General features: G+C 51.9%; 1 long non-coding RNA gene across 1 annotated transcript; it reads left to right on the top strand.

Moving 5' to 3' along the window:
* The first annotated feature begins 14,525 nt into the window (after nt 1-14,525).
* LOC137144116 (uncharacterized) lies at nt 14,526-15,884 on the top strand. The gene is made up of 2 exons (XR_010917328.1): nt 14,526-14,612; nt 15,446-15,884. It is a non-coding gene; the product is annotated as an uncharacterized lncRNA (long non-coding RNA).
* Nucleotides 15,885-21,121: the final 5,237 nt, after the last annotated feature.

The raw sequence follows: 21,121 nt of genomic DNA, 5'->3' as shown, positions 1-21,121 counted from the left end.
TGATGCCACTCCCCACCACAGGTGACATGGGGATGATCCCTGTCTAAGACCCTAAAGAGAAGAATGACAGCGCCCTGTGACTCACTCTTGGAGCTAGGGTTGGTTCCCAGCTTGCAGAGACATGTGCTTGTTCTCACGGAGCCAGAGTGCTAAAAATAGTAGCGTAGCCATGAAAACCCGGGCCGTGGCATGCCCTGTATTACCGTAGCCATGGTAGCAAGGGAAGTGGCATGCCACGGCCCGGGCTAGCTGCCCTGGGTATGTACCCATGGGGTCCAGCTGGGTTGGTAGTTGGTGTGGCTAGGCCCATGCTGCTGCACGCCACTTCCCTTGCCACCATGGCTACAGTAATATTTTTAGAGAGAGCGATTGCAAATGTGCCTACATGAGCTGGGACTCACACCCTAGCTCCTAGACGTAGCCGTAGTTTGGCACCAAGGAGCTTTGTCAGCAGCTGATCCAGCCGTATAACGCGCCCGACGACTCTGAAATGGAAGGAAAGCCGTTGCTAGCCATTTTAGATCCATCCAGGCCTCAGGCACCTGTTGCATTGGTGAACGTATTGCTTTAGGTGCACCGCAGCGCTGCACGGGCCTCCGGGGTATGCTAACATACAGCAGCGGCACAGCAGGGCTAAAGCGTGGCCTCGTTCTTAAAGGCCCTTGTCAATCCAAAAGACCAACCTCGCTGAAGAATGCACTGGGCTGGTGCAGAGCCAGAGGGTCTGATCCCAATGCTAATTGCAGTCAATGGGCTTTAGGGCAGAACCACAGCAAGCTCCTTCCAGTTGCCAAGGACATGAAGGTTTACAGGCTGTTTTCAGCTCATTTGTTACGAACATAAGAGCGTCCAGACTGGCTCAGACCAATGGTCCATCCAGCCCAGTATCCTGTCTTCCAACAGCAGCCAATGCCAGGCGCGTCAGAGGGAATGAACAGAACAGGCAATCACATCCCCTGTCGTCCACACCCAGCTGCTGGCACTCAGAGGCTAGGGACACCAAGAACATGGGGTTGCATCCCTGACCATCTTGGCTAACAGCCATTGATGGACCTGTCCCCCAGGAACTTATCTAGTTCTTTTTTGAACTCCTTTGTAGTTTTCTCAAGGTCTTCCATGGATTCTCCCCTCACCAGAGCCCTTCCAAGTCAATAATGCCTTCTCTCTGAAGACCATAGCTCCTTCTGTCCTGCACAATGCACACCCATCTCCACCAGCAGCAGACCCGTCCCTCAGGCTACCTCAGCCGTCTGCAACAGCTTCTCTGGGCCGGGTGGGAATTCCCGGCTTCCTTTTCAAGACCCATCTTTCCTCACTGGCCCATGACTTTCTTTAATACCACAATTAAATCCTATTCTCTGAGCCGCCCACGTCTTCTCAGAACCTGGCCTTTCGACCTCTTCTTCATCCTTGTCCTCGATTTCGAGAGATTATTTATTTATTTGAAGTACAGCAGTTCCTACCCTCCCAGTCAAGTTTGTGGCCCCAGGGTGCTAGGTGCTGTACGAACACAGAGTGAAATGCGGGTGTTACCTAAGACTTTTACAAGCTAAATAGACAAAACACAGTAAGATGAAACAAAAAGGCACAGAGAGGTTTAAAAAAAAAAACTTGCCCGAGGTCACACAGCCGGTCAGTGGGAAACCCAGAAATGGACCCCAGGGGGCTGGAGCCTGGCAGCCTATCCACTGGCTCATGTGACCTTGTTCCAGATGTTGTCTATGGTAGTGGTTGCCAAACTTGTTACCAACACAACCCCCAACTGTGTTTTGTCGATTCCTGGCACTCACCCAGGATCTAGATTCACGTGGGAGCCCCCCCAAATTGTAGATCAGACCCCTCCACTGCTGCCTCCTTCTCCTTGCCAGGCCGAGGGGCACTGACCACCCACAGCAGTGCCCTCCACCCTGACACCACAACCCTAATCCCAGCCCGGTGCAGAAGGGAGGTCCTGGGGTGGGGTGCTGCAGAGCGAGCCCATCCTGCACTCACCCTGCAGCAGCGACGGCTCCGATCCCACGGGGCTGGGCTTGGCGCCTCCCTCCAGGCCAATGACCTGGTGCCTGGGATGGCCACACCACTCAGGTTTGGTCCAGCTGCCCCTCTGTCATGACGAAGGGCAGCCAGGCCAAACCTGAGTGGTGCTTTGACCCCATGTACCCACCTGCAACACCTGGAATGGGAAGCCAGGCCCGGCCCCTCGGGGACAGGATTCGCTGCTGTGGGGTGTGTGTGGGGCAGGCCCGCTCACGAACCCACTTTCCCCCCTGTGGCGTCTTCTCCAAACCAGGCCTGCAAACCATCTAGAACCTGCCTGCACCCTATTGGCTAGGCTAATGGAGTCTGAAGTGCTGTGTGGCACTTTTACATGAAGAAAATATAGACGCATACATTGTACTGCAGTGAACCATGGGCATGAATTTAGCGAATGAGTCAAAGTGACCCAGGAGCCAATAACCAGTGAACATCTGAGCCCAGCTCCTGTTGTTATTATCCACCATTGCTCACGGGCCTGCTACTATGCATCTGTCAAAAATTACCTTCCTTGGCTTTATGAAGCAATGGAGCGTCACGACAGCAGGTGTGGGGGCCAGATTATCTGACCGGCACTGTCCCATCTCCTGAAGACCAAGCCAACCATCCTTGGAACACTACAGCCGCTAACGAGCCACAATATGTAGACCATGTGCCGCTCTGGTTGGCACTGCAAGGCGATGAAAGATCAAACAGCTAAGGGCAGGCGTGAGTGAGAGACCATATTGGGTATCGTGAGATGCAAATTTCAGTGGTGCAGGTGCAGGTAGGAAGGGGCTGATCCCAGGTGAAATGACTTTCAAAACCAATTGGAGTATTAATTATTGAGGGTGAATTATCCAGTTCCTTAGGTAACAGGTGTTGGGTTTACTAGGGCTTTATTTATTTAACAGGGAAACAATCCTTGAGACCTCAGCTTGTGTTCCAGGCTGTCCTGGCATGTGGAATGAGAGTGGATGTGATAAATAATTGCAGAGGTTTTATGGACACCTCTGACCTGACGTGTGTCCTGCTACAAGAGAGATCCAGTTTGGTGACTCAAACTGGGGAGTGGTGGATGAGGCACTGGATTGTTGGTAGCTGATTATTCTGTTGCTTGGTCCAGCACAAGACATGACCATCCTTTGAGCACCATCCGAATTCATTCTTGGAGCATGTGGAAGAAAGACTATCGATGAGGCATAGCTGGAACCAAGGAAATGCTGTGTACAGTGAGCAACGTTTGCCAATGAGCATCATACAGTGGCATCTGAGCTACCACATTTCCTCCATATGAGTAGACACTGGATAGGAAACAACTGATTGGGTTAACAGTGATTGTGACAAGCTAGGTGGAGAGAGGAGAAAATTACAGAGGCAATCAAGGAGTCCTGGGAAAAGTGGTTGCAAGGAGGGGTCCGCAGAGTAATTTGATATGACCAATTTGTCAGCATCTCACAAAGAAGAAACAAACTAAGACTTCGCAGCAGATGTTTCTGCTGCAGCATCATAGTTAGGTCAGTGAAATGATTTCACCTGCCCCCTTCACCTGCCATCACAGAGAATTGAAGCTGAAGGCTTCACCCAGGCCATGAGAATTCACAGCGGTGGAAGCGAGTTGCAGAATTGTAAAATGTCTTGGCTCTAGCGCTCTTTCTGTTGTCCCAGGGGACCATCAAATTTCCGCCCAGTGAGAAGAGGGCTCTGAGAGACCCAGGGCCCAAATGGATTAGGGCATTAGTGGTTAAAACCATCACCTTGAATTGTACCAAGAAGTGAAGGGGAAGCCAGTGCAAATCAAGGAGCACTGTTGTAACATGCTCTCTGCCAGAACAAACAGCTGCATTCTGCATTAGCTATGGTTTCTGGGTGGTCTTCAAATGTGGCCTCCAAGGTTGAAGGGGTAACATGTGGGAAAGAAATAATCAGCACATGCAATGGAACGGAAGTGAGGGGATGCTCCAACTTTTTCATCTTGTCTTTCACTTTCCTCCTTTTTATAAAAGCGGCAGCCTTGGGGGCAGAGCTGCCTCTGCAGCTCCCACCAGTCAAGCACTGGTGATAGGGATTGCTTTTGCCTTTCCTTTCTAGGGCTGCAGACTAATAGATTTGTGCACCTGGGTCCGTGACCAGATCACCCTTGTGCTTGAAAGCAAGCGTAAAGAGAAAAGCTAGACTGGGATGAGGCCAGGATGGAAAGGTGGCATCAAAGTGGCACCATTACTATCCAAAAATAAGGACAACTTGTGCATATGGTTCTTGGGTTTTGCTGTACCCACCCCGCTGCAATCATCAGAGGGCTCCTCCGCGTTTATACATACTGGGACTTCAAGATGTTAATCTATGATGGAGATGCCTGAAGAAGGTAGGAAGTAACAAGCCCGGGGGCCAAAGTCTGTTCTTGGATCCAGTTCTATTGCATGTCCTATGCATTTTGGGTGGGAAACTATGCAGGGGAGATGCACCCAGGACAGGATCTGAGACACAGGCTCTGGAGGGGTTTGTTTCTAAGGAAGCATCTTGAAATCTGAATTTCACCAGGATCCATTGACTGTAGCAAAACCCCTCCAAGCTCCCTGGCCTGTCTGGGAAAATATGGAGGAGGCTGGTGCTTTCCCAGGGGCAGGCAAGAGACTGGGGGAGGAGTGCATCGCCTGACACGTTCCGCAGCATGTTGTGGCTCCTGGCTCGCTAAGACATGGTCCGACGAGCAAATGCGACAGCACCCATCAGTCAGGATGTGGTTAGGACCCAAGACCGGCTTTCACTCCCCTGACTAAGTGGGAAGAGGAAATAATAAATTCACATTGTTCCTTCAAATATAATTAGCCGAAAGAAGAGATTTTTCAAACTTTGGGTCCTTCGGATGGAATGTTTTATTCATAGCCCGGCCGGGAAGCGCTCCGCAGCGCCATTAATTATGGGAGCCGCTCCTGTCGCTGAGCCTGCCTCCTGAGAGCCCGCCACGGCTTCATCATCCTGCCATCCGGAGTTTATTTCCAGCCCTCGGCGCAGCACCGGGCAGGATTCAGCTGTGACGCGGGGTGGCTCGGGGCAGCGGCAGAACATGGAGGCAGGACGCCAGCCCCTCGTCCACTGCAGGCTTAAGGAGATTCAAGTTCCCGCTCCCAGCACCCTATGAAGTCCTGGCTCTTCAGTCTCTAGATTTAGCTTCAGCTACCAACTTCCCTCTGCCACGCTGTGCCGAGCTATTGCACAGGGATCCACTCTGCTACAGGACGGCTCGTGGAGGAGTGAAGCCATTGAGACTAATGAGCATGATGCTGCAACCGAAAGGCAACAAATCATCCTCTTTGTTTCCAGCGAACCGGAGACGGTGCAGAACTTGGCAGCTGGGATTTTAAGGCCACGTAAAGTTCCTGGTTTGACTCAGAAGCCCAGATGAAAAGAAACGAAAGAGTATGAAGCTGACACTGATGAGCTGAACGGAATCTGCAAAAACGGGGGGACCTGAGTTCAGTTCAGGGCCCGCTTCTCTCACTGACCCCAGTTTCACACCCATGTGACTCACTTGAGTTTCCTGGAGCTGCTGCTTGACACTGGGGTAACTGAAAGGCAGGCCTGTGGAATCTGGATGAGCAAGATCAAATGGGACGATTCCACAGAGAGAGGGGAATGTATCCCTGCCTTAACTCGCCCTAGGTCAGGTCTCTCACCCTTCCTAGACCCCGGCGTACAATCTGCCATCCAAGGGCACTGCACTTTAATTCATAAACAGTGTAAATATTAAAGAGACACAGGGCAGGTAACGCTTATGCTGAGCATAGAATGGCTTTAGTGTCGCAAACTCCTGAGCTGGTCCCTGTTCCATACCCCTAACAAGACAGTGAGTCGCCTTGGGCTGTGCTAAGTGCGGTAAAAGGTGCCCCGGCGGGTGCAGCATGAGAGGTGACAGGGCAAGTTTCCTGTCCACACTGCTCCCCTCACAGGCCTGGCCCTGGACTTTGAAGAAATGCCTCTAGACGGGAGAGGGAAGCAAAATCTTCATGCCAGATGCTGCACTCAGCTAGGCCCAGGCGACCCACTGAACTCAACAGGTGGCAGAGACCTAACATCCACGCACACCTTTCCACCCACATGCAGTAAGCCAAGACAGATTGGGCTCTCAAGTTGCCAGGGCGGGTGCCAATTCACACTAAATACTTGGGCTGGTTTGCTGGTTTAGATGCTTGCCCACCGGCAAGTGGACTGGAGACACCAGTGCATTTTGTAGAGGCCACTTGGGCAGCCGTCCGATGGTAGCCTCTTTTGGCCGCCATCCCACGGTAGAATCAGTGATCAAGATGTGAAAGGCTCCAGAGCCCATCACTCAAGCCAGCTGCGCGAAACTTAAAGGACTTTAGCAATGCTGGGATGGGCAAGATGAATCTAGGCCGCAGCTGCCAAAACTGGGGAACCGGTTACATTGTTTGACTTTCTTTCCCCTCCAGCCCCCATTTCTAGGCCGCCCCCCTGCACGTTAAAGGGCAGCCCCTTCCCTGTTTGCTGTCAGGGATGTTGTCACTGTAACATTGTGTTGCTCTCGCTCGGCCCTTCTTCCTGCATCCCTGTCCTCCTGTCGCTGCTTGGCCGTTTCCCCCTCTGCCTTCTTCACTTCATCTTGATGCACGGAGCCCCACCTTGGCTGGTTACTGCCGCTGACAACCCATTCCCCCCCATCCCCACAGCCATCCCTCCTGGCTGTTTGGGTACCTCTTTGTGCCCACTGGTACTAAGCATTAGTGACAGGCTCTAATTCCTTCCACTGTAATTGTCTCCTTGCATTTCTGTAAGCGCGCTTGTTTTTACTTGTTCCCCTGGACCTCAGGCAGAGGCGCAGCCAAAACCAGAGAGCAGCGTTCTCAATGTGCCCCTGCAAAAAGAGGCCTCTGCGTCAAACTCAGGCGTTGCGTTAACACGTCCATCCCCATGCACACAGGCACATGGAAATACACACACAGATATACAACCGCACACAGCCCCGCACACAGCCGTATCCACACACACACACCTTAATGAGCACCACTTCCGCCCCACAACCGACTGTCCATACGCAACAACATACAACCCACAGACATACCCCTGCCTACTTGTCCCACACACACACAGACAGCATGTCCACCACACAGATCCATTCGTTCTCTTGTACATCCTTCGGAATGCCTCTGCCTGTCTGTCTGTCTGTCTATCGCTGGCATACCTGAGGACATCTGTCTAAACATTCCTGGAGGAGAGGGTTTTGAGGAAATTTGCAGAGCTGCTGCACGGTTGCTGAGGACTCTGCTTTTGCATAGCACCACAGGAGCAGTTAGCAGAACTAAGCAGTTACTCTCAGGCATTAAAATTACCTTTGCTTATGAGTTACTGGTGTAAACGTCATTGGAATCAATGGCCTGATACTCGTGTAAACCCCGTGTAAGTGAGAGAACAGACTAGCTGCAACCTCCTCATCTAAACAGGCTCTCATTCTGCTTTCCTTGGTGTAAATCAGGCATGATTCCATTGAAATCGACAGAGCTGCCCAGCTGTCAAATGGAAGAAATGTCATCAGGCCCAGGCCCATAAAGCCTGCGTCTGCTCTGTTACACCAAGGTGAAGCTGGAGTCAGTCCACGGGCTACAACTGAGTTATTCCAGTTGCATGCCAGCGTCTCTGAAAGCAAAACCTGGGAGTTTTTGGCATGACAAACAATAGTTTCCATGCTTGCCCCCACATTTTACTGGCTATCTGTCCTAATGACAACGGGTCTCTGACTGTTACTGCTCTAACTTCAGTGGAACCACACTGATAAACTCAGAAAAAGTAACGTGACTGAACTTGTCAGTGTGTCACTAAGTAATAATAATAAGACATTCATTCATGATACTCTGGGGGAAAGGTGTCTAAAAGGATGTAGGAACAGAAGCCCTACGACCTTTCAGTGGGACTTGTGCTCCTAAATCTCCTAGGTACTTAAAAAAATGTCTCTCTTACAACCTCGAAAGGAGTACAATTATCTCCGGGGCTTGCATTTTTGGCTCTGTCCCCACAACCAGTTTGGTGGCAGCCTTCGAATCTGCTTTGGGCCACGCTGTTCCACCCGCCCCATGCTCTCTGGATGTGAGATTTCAGTTAATACATGCAAGCCTCTCCCACAATTATCTTTGATCACCCATTTTTAAGGTTTTGCTTTACCCAGAGACGGCTACAATGTTTCTTCCATCTCGAGGGGCTGATCGGAGACTGGGCGTCTCTGCGATCAGAGGGGTCTCAAATCACTGGTGTGTGGCTTGGAAAATTCCTGGAAATGAGATCAATGTGTCCAGCCTGCTGCTAGCGCCGGGGGGATGGTTATGAAAGCGCCACTGCTGTGACCAGCGAAGTAACAGTTTAAGAAATGTCCATTTCTGCCTCACCACATATCTGCTCCCTTGTCTTCCCAAGTCACATCAGCTCCTTTTCACTGACACAAACGGCTTTTTTTTTTTTACTCCTGTTAGCACGGCAGAGCCACTCCAGTGAGGCCTTCTTCTATCTCTGGCTTGTGCATCGTCAGCAAAATTGGAAGTGAAACTCTGAAAAGCCTTTGCTGTTTCAGATCCCAGATGGAGTTTGCAGCCAGAGTTCTTGGAAAATCATCTCCTCACCTGTGAACCATGCAGATTTGCTGAGGAATTCGTAGTGGGCCTGATTCAGAGCCCAGTGAAATCAATGGGAGTCAGTCCTTTACCTTCAATGGGTTCTGGAGCAGGTCCAGAGAGACTAAATACGGAACCTCCACCATGTCATGTTGACAGGTGCTTTTCTGACTCTACAGACCTGGCCCTATAAAACTCCTCTTGTCCTGCAGATAGAGGAGCGTCCCTTTAATGGGGACTCATTGCTAGCCAATGGAATTGATCTGACAAGGCAGGAAACCCTTGCAAAACGGGGAACAATTTTAAAGGGCCACGACTGGGATTGCACTTTGACAATTGAGAGTCTCATTTCAGGAAGAGGAAAGGAAGGGAAGGACAGGCTGGATGGAGAGGAGCAGAGGGGTGGAAAGCAAGGCCTGGGGGATGGAAAATACCCATCAAGTTGCAATAATATTACAGTGGAATGACAGCCAGGTCAGCGTGGCATGTAACTCACAAAATCGACAGATAACTAGTCTGTCCTCCTAGATCAATGGTGCCCAGCCTGGAGTGCAGGACTCCCTTGGGGAGGCACCAAAGATTACAGGGGGTCCATGAGGCTTCGGTAATATTGAGGTCATTTAGCTCCCCGAGCCCCATGCCAGCTGGGCACAACAGCCTCAAACCCTGCGCCAGCCGGAGCAGACGAGCTGCCTCAAGCCAGCCAGGTGCCTGGCCGAAGTGGAGCAGCCCTGCGCCGGTGGGGGCCTGGAGCGACCCTGGCCAGCCTGCCAGCGCCCACCGCCTCCATCACCCTTCGTGCACGAGGGACGGGAAGAGGCGGGGCCACATGTGGCGTGTGGTGGCAGCTGCGCCAGGGAAGGCTTCGCTTCTTACTCAGGTAAGAGTCCTTTATCATTATTATGATTGATGTAGTTTAGTGATATTATTATTATCATTATATGTGTTTATGGCCGGGTCGGAGGGTGGGGTGAGGGGGCACGTGTTTTACCTAGTGTTAACTAGTGGGGCTTTCACTCACAAAGGTTGGGAACCCCTGTCCTAGATAACCCAGTGTTCCCACCACTGCCCTTCACACTGAAGAACCAAACCCCCGCAGACACTAGTTGCCCGGGGAGGACGCCAGGCTCCTGGAGGAGGCATTAGGTTCCCCAGGGGTGCTGAGTCCTTCATCTGCTCCTCGGGTCCCAATGGGAGCGGCTGGGGGGCTGAGCGCTTTTGAAAACCTGGCCCTTGGTTGAGTGCCCGGTGGGTGCAGATCTGGCCCCATCGTTCAATCTGTCTGAACGGCAAGAGGAAATTCTGCTCATTCCCCAAAGTCGCCCAAGAACAGCCTCCAGCGGAATAAGAAGCCACCTGAGCTGAACAAGGGAAGAGAAATAATGACAATAAGACCCAAAAGGTCGAGATGGATCTGAACCGAACCCTAGGGTCTGAACACCCCAAACGCTGGGATATTTCTGCTCTGAATCCAAATCCCCAAGCTTGTGCCTATCTGTCCCCATGAGTAACACCTCTCCCAAAGTGCTCCCTGGGGTGCCCCAAGAACCAGTTACAAACTGTGTCCAAGAGGAGATGAAATACGCGCAGAATGGCCTCCCCCCCTTGCTTCTCAAGCGACATGGCAGTGCCAGCAGCTCACAGCCTTCGGCGTTCTTTTCTGGAGCGGGAGGGAGCAGGGCAAAAGCAGAGATTTTTAAACATCCCTTCCGAGTTCAGACTGAGTCGAGTAACTGAGATCGGGGAGTGGAGACAGAGTTTGTTCCAGCAGGTGCCCCCAGCGTTCTGCCCAGCTAGTGTCTTTATGCTTGCGGTGCAATCCAGGAAACCTCCCCAGCGACTTCCCAGAGGTGTGATAAACACCTGGTGTTAGGCAAAGGCGACCACGTGCAGGGAGGGTGCAAGTGGAAAAGAGACCTAGAAACAAACAGAGACGGCTGCAGGAAAAAGCCACGTTCCTGCTTCTGAGAGGCCGGATGAGTACAGGGGAGTGAGGGGAAGCAGCTCACTCTGGGAAGAGTGAGAGGCTCTGCAGCCCAGTTAGACTTTGGCCACCTGCGTCCTCTGGGAGCCAAGCAGGCTGCATCTGGCAAACGGCCTTCAGAGGGTGCTAGACGTGACCCGGTCAGCTTGCAGCCGGATAGGCTCTGTATTCCGCTCCAATCTCCCGACCATCAGGGAAATGGCTTCCAATGGTTTCTGTTACTAACACATTGTCGAGGGTGACCCCCCGGCTAGACCACGGGGCAGGCGGGAAGCAGCCCGTCTATCCCAGTGAGGCACAGCTGTCTTTCCCTGGCCTATCACTTCATGCCTCCTCACAGGAGGGGCCAGGTGCCCGATGTAGCAACGAGGCGGTGGATGGAGAGACTGCCCCTATCTGTGGGGATGCTTTCCTCCTGCTGCTGTCTGGCCCTGGCAGAGTGCAGTGGATCTCCTGAGTGCTGGTACCATCAATAAATCGGCCAGGCTGGAACAGGGTCACATTGCAAGGGTACGAACGTTGCTGAGGAAGAAGCCTCTGAAAAACCCGTTTCTCCGACAAAAGCAGTGTAATGCTCCTGAATCTGGGGCGAGCACCTGGGCAAGCAGAACCGAGACAGGCTGCTCCCTTACCTCAGCTCCAGCAGACGGGAAGGGATGCCTGTCACTCCAGGGAGCAAGAGGAACTCCAGGCTAGACACTCAGGCTGCAGCATTTCCATCTCTGTACTCAGAGAGCAGGGGCCTTTTGAAAAGAACACAGACAATGCAGAAGGCGCTGTGAAAAAGGGCAGGCCCGCTCTTTACAAAGACCCAAACACGGAGAAATGTGAGAAACAACCTCTCGCTCTGCTTATTAATGAGGCGGAGAGGCGACAGCTGAGGTCCAATGCACTCATAGAAGGCACACACTGAATGGGGATCCTGGCTGTTCCCCAGTCTCGTTTACACTGCCAGAGCGGCAGAAAGGGGCCTACACAGAAATGAACATTGGGCCCAGGGTGCGCAGAATGAGTCAGAGTTAGCTAGATGCTTTGTACCTTTTCAAAGAGGGCCATCTGTGAGAAGGATTTGAGGAAACCAGACTGGTTGGATCTGCATTAGGTGAAGGGATTTTCATGGACTCTCCATCCAGGAATCTCCCCGAGTGCTGGCTGGCCAGCCCCAGCTGCCCTCCATCCGCCTTTGCGATGTCTGAAGAGCAAAGCTCCTGCAATATTTATTGGCTCAGGAGCGAAGCTCACAAGACTAATGAGACTCGGACTGAAGAATGCTCGCAGGATTCCTCCCTCCTCCAGCACACCTCCCTTGGGAGAAGCCGAGGAAAATCCAGTGTGGGAATGTTGTTCTCTACCCAGATAAAGTCTGCTCCACAGAACAAAGATCACACACAAATGTGGGGGAACCAAGACGCACTGGCGTCCTTTGCACAGCTCCCAGGCGAGCAGCCGTGGAACCCAGACCCACAGGGTGGCACATATGAGGCCGGCAGTGTGAGGGGGGAGCTTGCACGGCACAGCCTCTGCCGTTCCTGTTCTGTGGAGAGCGAACACCTCTGCCTCCAAAGCCAGTGCCCAAGCATGATTTTTTCGGGCCTAGTACAAACGTGTAACACGGGCCCCCTCCCCCACACACACCACAATCCCTCATCCCATACATACCATCTCATGAGCCAGGACACATTTTTTCCTCATGGTAATGGGGGTTGCAGCCTGGGCCAGGGCCTCCGGGCCCTGGTAAAGTGTACCCCCCATGTGGGGGCCCTGTCCAGAGCCATCAGCATTGCACTGGTCTTTGTTTTACTGACCAGAAGAATAGTGATTGCTCTTGCTGTTTTCCCTGCAGAGTGTGAACTGCAGGGAGCATGGGGCTATAATGCCATTGCCTCCTTTGGACCCCCTAATTCCCAGCCACCTGCTGACCTCCTATCCTAAAATACCCCTGGCAGCTTGTCTATGAGAAATCTCTGCATGATCCTGCATGTGGTGTGCATTAACATGCATATCCTTCCCTGCCACCTGTACCCCGGCCTGGACAGACAATGCTCGCAGAGAGACTGTTGACTGACATTTTCAAAAGTGATTAGTCATTCTGGGGTGCCTCTGTTTTTAGGTGTCCAACCTGAGACCCTTAACAGGGCCTGATTATCAGAGGGCAGGTGAGCAGCACTTCTGAAAGATCAGATCTCTTTCAGTTGTGTCAAGTTGGGCATCTAACGATGGAGGTACCCCAAATCACTGGTCACTGCTGAAAACGTAGGCCATTATTATTTTAACAGCCCCCCAGAGACCCCAATTGAGCTCAGGGGCCCATCATGCAAGGTGCTGTACAAACATTGAGCGAGAGGCACTCCTTGCCCCGAACAGATTACACTCTGACTAGACAAGACAGGAGAGAAAACAGAGGGGAAATGACTTGCCCAAGGTCACACAACAAGTCAGTGGCAGAGCCAGGAATTGAATCCCAACCTGCTGTGTCACCATCTACTACCTTAACCATAGGATGAGCTTTCCTATCACACGCGAGTGGCGTCCAGATGGAGCGTGCCAGTCTCCCACCTGTAAATGTGAATAAGGATCTCACTGTTAATAGCAGGTGGGGAATTAAAGTAGGGTGGGCCCTGGTGTGAGAGGCTCCTTTTGGGAGCCCCAGTAGCCGAACTAAGGATTCCCATGGCAATATGAGTGATCTGGGGGCGGATTTCTGTCCACTTGCTTGGGATATGGTGGAAAGTGCTTCTCTTCAGTTTATCGCCATTTTCTAACAAAGAGACGGGGAGTGTTAAACATGTAACTGCGGATCGCAGACCAGATTGCCTTGGGGGCCTATGCCAGTTTTAACCGTGGGTTGGGCAATGGGGCTGAGTACCCTTTGTCCTGGGATACGCTTACAGTGAAACCGTGTTCGGCTGCACCCATTTACTAGCAGCACCAGCAGAGAACCGGTGATTTTGCTCTCGTGGGCCAAGCCACAGGGAATCAGTAGCCAAGCCAGGAAGAGAACCCAGCCGGTTCAACGCCCAGCCTCAATCACAGCACTCTCCTCTCCCCCCTGAAAAAGGGGGAGGCCAATGAGGGAGATGAACTACTCAGGGTGATCCAAGAGTGCATAACAAGAAGCCAGTCTCTGTTAAGCACTGGAGAGCCAGGCTGGTCACCAGGAAAAGTCACCAAGGGGGTGGGGGATGGGATAGTGTCCCAGCGGGACTGAAACAAATCCCGCCCATGGCTGGACTTGACAAAGCACCGGAGAAAACAATCCTGTGTCTCAGCACGGGAAGGGCCAGGTTTACTAATGCGGTTGGGCTTTTTCGGTTTCAGACTGCGGCGATTCTCTGAGCACTGAGCAGGGGTGGCGGGGAGAAGCTTGGGAACTGAGAGCATCCCTCCTTCTCCCCAGACACGGCGTAAAGAGAACAGAAATGCAGGCGGGGGGTGGGGAGGGAAAGCTATTAGAAAAGGTGGCGTCAAAGGGCAACATTTGGCCATACGTAAACCTGCCCGACCTCCTGGTTCTGTGTTTGGGGGACTAATCCTTGCTGCTGCCCACGCTGCAATGTCCACACTGCTGCTTGCAGCATGCCAGCTCCAATGGAGCTCGTGTGTGTCTGTCTACCCCGGCTGGGAGGCATGCTCCTAGTGATGGTGTAGACAGACCCAAAGAATCTGAAATCCTGATTAAGGAAACTGGAGCAAGATCCTTGGTTGGTGTGACTCAGCCTAGCTGCACTGAAATTAACGGGGCTGGGCTGATTTGCACCACCCATGACCTGGTGGTGCCACAATTAGCTTAATTGATGTGAAAACCTGATAGGGCAGAGAGAAGGGAGGGGTTTCCCCCAGCTGAGCCTTATGAAAGAACAGCTCAGCTGAGAGAGGCAGTGAAGAGGAGGTTATATATATGTGTGTGTGGAGGAATTCCCAGGAAGGGAGGGAAGCGATAAGCAAAAGAAAAACCTGTGGGGGTGGGTGAAATGATACATGGACCCAGGCTAGTGCTGGTGGGTGTTAGGTGTTGTGGAGTTAATAGCTCTTAGAGCTTAGGTGTGGATAGATGGAGAGGAGAGAATGTGGGAGAAAAGCCTCCAGCTACATGGAAGGGGTATGAGTAGTTGTGCGTGGCTGGGCTGTGGATTCTGGAAGGTTGCAGCACAAGGGCTGTTTTCTAAGGCGGGATAAAAGTGCACCCCAGAATCCTGACATGTCTGAGGTGGGGGGGTGTGTCTGTGTGATTCTTGCTGGCAGGACCGTGGTTGCTGACCTCACAGTCAGATGGGCAGGGAGAACAGAAGGGCAGACAGAGCCCAGGGCATGGAGGCGAAGTACACTCTCGGAAACTGTCCGTTCCACCAAGGGCCAGTCCCCCCTTCACATGGACGCAGAGGGAGGGAGAGATGCCCTTGGGAAGATGCTGTCTGTTTTTTGGAAGGGGTGTGGGGAGTGATGTTAAAGAAGTGAGATCCATCACCCCCTCTGCACTACTCAGTGAGGGGCAGCAGATGCTATTGACCCGGAGTTTGCAAAGAAAAAGAGCTGCATTATCTCGAATCGCTCCTTCCCGTCTACGTTAGATTTATAAGGCAATAACTTATTGCCTTAGCAGGGAATCGGTCTCTCTGGCTCCCTCTCACCCCCAAGTTTTCCTCCACACCATCCCTGCTGCCAGGGACTCGCTCCGATCTGCTCAGTCACTCGGAGCAAGGAGGAACGGGAACTGGAGTTTGCTCACTCTGCCGTCCTGAAATGAACTAGCTGGGCCTTGGCTGCCATGGAGTTCATCATGCTCTTTATCCATGAACCTTGTGACTGCCTTGACCAGGCTCCTCTCTTTCAGCTGATTACAGCCTCTCGGCAGCTGCCCCTGGGGTGGCTCGCAAAGCGCTCAAGGACTGGAAGAGTCCGATTTTGCTGACCCAGCTGGAAGAGCAAAGCAGCTGGAGATCACCACATGGGAGTCCCGGGGGGCTTCTAAGAGCTGCAATAAAGGCCTTGTGCGTCTCCCGAGCAGCTAGTGACCCTTGCCCCGAGCACAGCGCGGTCTTGCAAGAGCTCAGCGAGTGATTTCCAGGCTGCAGGTGCTACAGAAAAGCCATTAGCCAGAGGGAGAAAAGCCCATCTATTAGGGTTTCCGACAGACTTCCTGTGTTATATAAACTTCCCTGGGGACACAGAATCATCTCTCTTGGAAAGGAAGCATAATGCAGTCCAGCGATGCAGGGACATTGGGGACTGGGAGGATCTAGTGGAAAGAGGATACATTCTCCCCTCTTTTAGTCTCTGGTTAATACCACTTTCTTTGGAAAGGGCCCCTAGATGCCATGTTCATAGAGGCCCTCTAAATCGTTGCTCTGTTAATGCCAAAGGGTCAAGCTGAGAATCTGCCAGGTATGGCCAAGCAGCTAACAGATTGGAATCTCCCGGGGTAAAAGGAAGGATTAGAAAGGTAGCCCTTGGTCTTCTCCCAAGGCGAGCTTAACAGCCTGTGATTAGAGGCAGCATTAGACCAGCTCCTGCTCCCTCCCTGCTAATTCAGAACATGTCATCCACTGAAACTTTAATGCCTCTACAATGGGGCTTCAATTATTAAGCAGGGTGATAATGGAGGAGCCCGGCCAGGCAGAGGGCACTGCCAGGTGGGCTAGGGTCCGCAAGCATTCAATGTGCATGTGGCTCCATCTCACGGAGTTTCTGCCGGGCACAGAGTCACAGCTGGAGTCCTTGTCCTGTAAGGTTGGGTTCACAATGTGTTAGCTTTGCTGGGCCCTTTTCGTGTGAGGGCCCCACGGCATTACAAACAGGGATGCCACCCTCTGCGATGGAGGGATGCTTGGTTATCGAGTGAGGCACAGAGAGGTTAAATGACTTGCCCAAGGCCATCTGATGAGTCAGTGGCAAAGCCAAGAACAGCCCTCAGACTCCCTGTATGGTGCCTGAAACACAAGACCATCCTTCCTTCCCCCTTGCCTCCCTGCTCCTGCTTAGGCCCAGGGCTTGGCAATGCCATCTGTAGCATCCCTGTACAGTGGATCCATGCTGTGGATGACAAGGTCCATGGGTCTGCTTGTCGTCTCAATTCCTTCCGGGTTTCCGTCATCTTTTCCCCATGTGTTTTAATAGAGGATTGGGGGTGAGGCCATCACGGTGAGGTCCAGACTGGCGTTTCATTCCTAAACCACGGAGTGACTTCTCCCAGCACCGCAGTGTTGGGGTAGGAGATGTGCTCGGACAAGAGGAGTCCATCAGGCGTCTCCCATGGGCGTTGGGTTATACGAGGTGCTTTGTATAACCCAAAGCATGGCTCATACCAGCAGAGGTTCACAGAGGCCCCATTGCCAGCCTCTTGGTAGGTAAAGCAGCGCAGCAGCTGCTTTGGGGGTTTTATGATGAGGCACTATCCCTGTTAAACTCCACAGCCAGCTCTCTCAGGGATTATAAAAGGCCCCGTGGTCTGTGGACCAATTTCCCCTGGTGAAATGGTCCAATCCCCATCAGTTTGTATGACCACTCTGGGGTCTCAGTGGGTCCTGGGATGACATGCTCAGGAAAGTGGTACCTATGTTTTTAAGCCAGCCTTAAACTTCAAAAGCCCATCAGCCTGTGTCAGACCCCGATGAGGGAACCCCCCCAAACCAGGGGAAGGTCCCCACAAACTCGGCAGAAAGGTTGTTCAGAAGGCCTGTCCCGTACAATGGCTCCCATTGTCCTGGAGAGGCTGCTTCAGCTCTTTCCACGAGGTGCATCTGATCTTGCCCTGGTGTTTTTGTCTGGTAGCATGTTGTGCAACTCCTAAAACACTTGTAACAGGATCTCGGTTTGATAGTCACGGTGAATAGCCTGGAGCAGCCAGGTTGTGTTTTAAATCACCTCGGTGTATCACAGCACGTGTTACATGCTGGTATCAAATCAGAGACCAGAGAGCATCAGTATGGAGAGTGAGGTCCTGGGTTTGTAAAACCAGCTGCACGGGGCAAATGGCCAGGGTCCCCCAGCCAGTCTGAGTGAGCCGGTGGGGCTGGTGGATCAGATCACGAGGTGAAGAATAAGATCATCTGGACTAAACAGGGCTTGCTGGAGGCAATGGTGGAAGAGTCCTCTCAGGCTGAGTAAGAGCCTCCCACTAGCTACAAAATGGTGCATCTTTGCCAAAAAATTAAAACAAAAAATAAAACCCCAGCCTTGCGCTAATGGGGTAATTAATTACAGCTTGTTAGGGGAACTGCAGTCCTGTCAGTGCCTCTGGATCGCTGTCAGGATAGGAAAAGCCATTCCTTCAGGGCCGTGAGAGAACCCACTGCGACACACTGAACGGCAGCTGCTTCCACTGGGGGAACTGCAGTCCCTGGAATGCAATGCCTTGCCCAGGCCGCCAGGAGCTAAAGAAAAGCAAGAAACACCATGAATATTGCACCACAGAGCAATCAGGACTTACGCAAATATGCCCCAAACGACAGCACTTTCCAGTGTGCTCCAGAGGGCCGGAGGGCGATTCTAAGCAGACCTGCTGCTCCAACCCATGGCCTTTTCTGAGCAAAGACTTAATGGTTGCATGGTGCTTTCGATTCCTATAAACATCCATGATCAACGGTGAGCCCCAGTGAAGTCCCATTTGTGCCGTGTCTCCAGTGTATCTCAGGGCTTGATCAGGCCCTAACACATTCATAGAACCATAGACTAATAGGGTTGGAAGGGACCTCAGGAGCTCATCTAGTCCAACCCCCTGCTCATTACATTACACCTACTATTTATTTACTCTACTACCCAGAAGCCTCAGCTGTGGCCCAACATCTTATTGTACTAGGCATTGGACAGACCCAGAACAAAAAGACAGCCCTTGTCCCAGGGAGTTTGATTTAATCCCCACTCTGTGTTTTTTCTCCCGTTTCCTTCCTGGAAAGCATGTCTGAAACCCTAGGCCCTCCTTCTGCAACCCTGTCTCTCTCTCTGTTCTGGAGAGCAGGCTGATCTTTTCCTTCAGCCACTCGCACCTCCTTGGGGGTTTGTTGAGGAGGCTGAACAAGTGTTTGCATTTTACAGGCTGCTGCACACACTGGAAGGTGGACGTGCTCTGTAGAAATGGTGCCGCTGGTTAGCGTCTCTCCTGTCCGTCTCCAAGGAAGGCTGTGCTGGATGAGTTGAAAACTGCCCCCATGTCTCTTGCAGGGTTAGAGTGTGGCGTTTCCCCTAGAGCAATAATAATCCCATCATGACTTTCTTCCTGAATTTAACCCCACACTGCCCCTTTGAGACAGGTTATTAAATCTGTTGGGGAGAGGGGGTAATGGAGGCATTCAAGACCACACAGTGACAGAACCTAAATCTCCTGATGCCCAGCCCTGTGCTCTAACTATTAGGCCATACTCCTTCCTGCCCCATTTCTCTCGCTGTCATCTGATTAGCGCTCCATCCAGTCTTCACTCTGTGCCACTTGCACTCGTTGCTTGTGGTTTTTTTGGATCCCTTTATTTAAAAAAAAAAAATTTTTTTTTAATGTCAAATTTTGTCTTTGTCAGGAAGCTGAGATGTGCGGGGACCTTGCTGGTTACATATAGCAACAGATAGGTTGATCAGAGCCAGCATCCACGTACTTCACGCTTTCCCCATGCATTCAGGCACTTTGCCCCTCCTCTTGCTGTGAGATCGGCTCTGGCAGGCACCTCGTTAAATTCTTCGGGACCTTGGGTATCTGCCTGAGGATATTGTAAAGTCTCTCCCCCCTCTTCTCTTCCTTTCCCAGAGCCTGCTGTTGGAATCCAGTTGTTCGCTAGCACAGTAGCACGCCTCATGAATAAAGATTAAGTTGATTAAAAAGGAAAACCCAGAGCAAGACAGAATAAAAGTGATTTGCAGAAGATTAGCTGCTCTGGCTCACCAGGCGTTCCCTAAAGGGTTTAGCTAACATGTTCAAGCAAAAGAGCTTTAAACCTTTCTCTCTGTTTTGTAACTAATGGCATTGGGATGGGATGAGTAACTCGCCAAGCTGATAATCATCCCTGTGGGACCACTAGGATACTTCACACACTGAATAATCAGCCATCTTTGGGGAAAGCAGAGTCACCTGGGATTAACCTGTTGAGTGCCTGGTTCAAAGCATAATGGGGGAGTGTGGAAGGAGCAGATGGCACATGCATGGAGGGGGTAGAGCAGAGCATCATGCACATTTGGGGAACCTGAGGGGGCAGAGTACACACACTCAGTGGGTATGGAGACCCCTTGTGGGGCAGCTCACTGGAGAAAACAGCTCCGGTGTCCCCCCAAATATTCTGCAAATAATTTGCTGGCTGCAAACCTGGCTGGATTTGATGTACTAGAAAATATACCGTTATGGTCAATGACTGGTTTGGTACCAACAGCAAGCAGGATCGTAACTGGCGAGCAGAAGTTATTTTCTTACGCCCCAGAGGACAGAGGCTGTCCATGATATGCAAGAAAAGGGGCTGCAGCAAAAGGAATGCAGGATTAGTTCTGGGACACAGCAGAGAAGCGAGACTGTGTTTTAAAGGACGGCTTACCTCTCTTGTACAGTTCTGGGAGAGTCCTTCTGAAAAGCACTATATAAGAGCAGGGGGTATTATAAAAGTGCTGTCAGTGGTTGGTTTGTAGGCATTTCCTCCCACTTGCTCCATCTTTCCTACTCCAGTGCAGCCGTTAGCAGTAAATCTCTTCCTTTCCTGTTAGTTCCTTTGTGCCTGCGAACCATTTAAAAACCATCTCTGAATTAAGTTTGCTATATTTATTGGTAGCCCGGTTACTTCTTTGCGTTGTCCCAGTAGGCCAGGCCAGTGGGCGTGACAGACAGTTCCTGTGTACGTGGCATAGGATGCTGCAAAGATGCGCTCGGTTCTAGGTCAGACATGGCTGGTTTCCCCCAGGTGATTTTATTGTGGCGGCCCTGGTGTGGATGAAGCACGGGGACTCAGAGTGTAAGTCCACAGGGACACTGTGGGGCTGTTCCTCATCAGGGTCGCTTTGCAGGATGTTCATTCCTAGACCTTTGCAGGGTGTACGTCAGTTGCAGGATACCCCGCTGTACATGTGCATTGACTGAAAATGCTTCATGGGAAGGTGACACAGATGCTGTGACTGAGGTTGGCCAGGCACAGAGAGCGTGAGGTCCGTGGGCCTTTGTCTGTACGTGCAGATGCCGGCCAGGGCCTCCTGTCCGTATTGCCAAAGCGAACTTCATGTCATCTAAACCAGTCTTTGACTCCAGCTCCTCAGAATACGGCGCCGGCCTGGGACTTGGGAAACCTCGGCTCAGGGCCTGGCTCTGCCACAGACTCTGTGTGATGAGTCACTTGGCGCATCCGTTCCCCACGTGCAACACGAGGAAAAGAGCGGGGCTGTTGTGAGGACAAAGGTGTTCCGGATTGTGAGGTGCTCAGATACTCCGGTACGGTGTCAGTAGCTTAGCTAGACAGAATGAACCTGTGTGCTACACAGCTCTCTTTGAGCTCGGTTTACACCCACCTATTGGTGCCTTCATAATTCACACCGTGTGAATCAAAATCTC

Source organism: Emydura macquarii, unplaced genomic scaffold (assembly GCF_026122565.2).
Source record: "Emydura macquarii macquarii isolate MOO-44397 ecotype Brisbane River unplaced genomic scaffold, CSIRO-AGI_Emac_v2 contig_3390, whole genome shotgun sequence".
Lineage (NCBI taxonomy): Eukaryota > Metazoa > Chordata > Testudines > Chelidae > Emydura > Emydura macquarii.
This window is presented reverse-complemented; position numbering and strand designations above follow the sequence as displayed.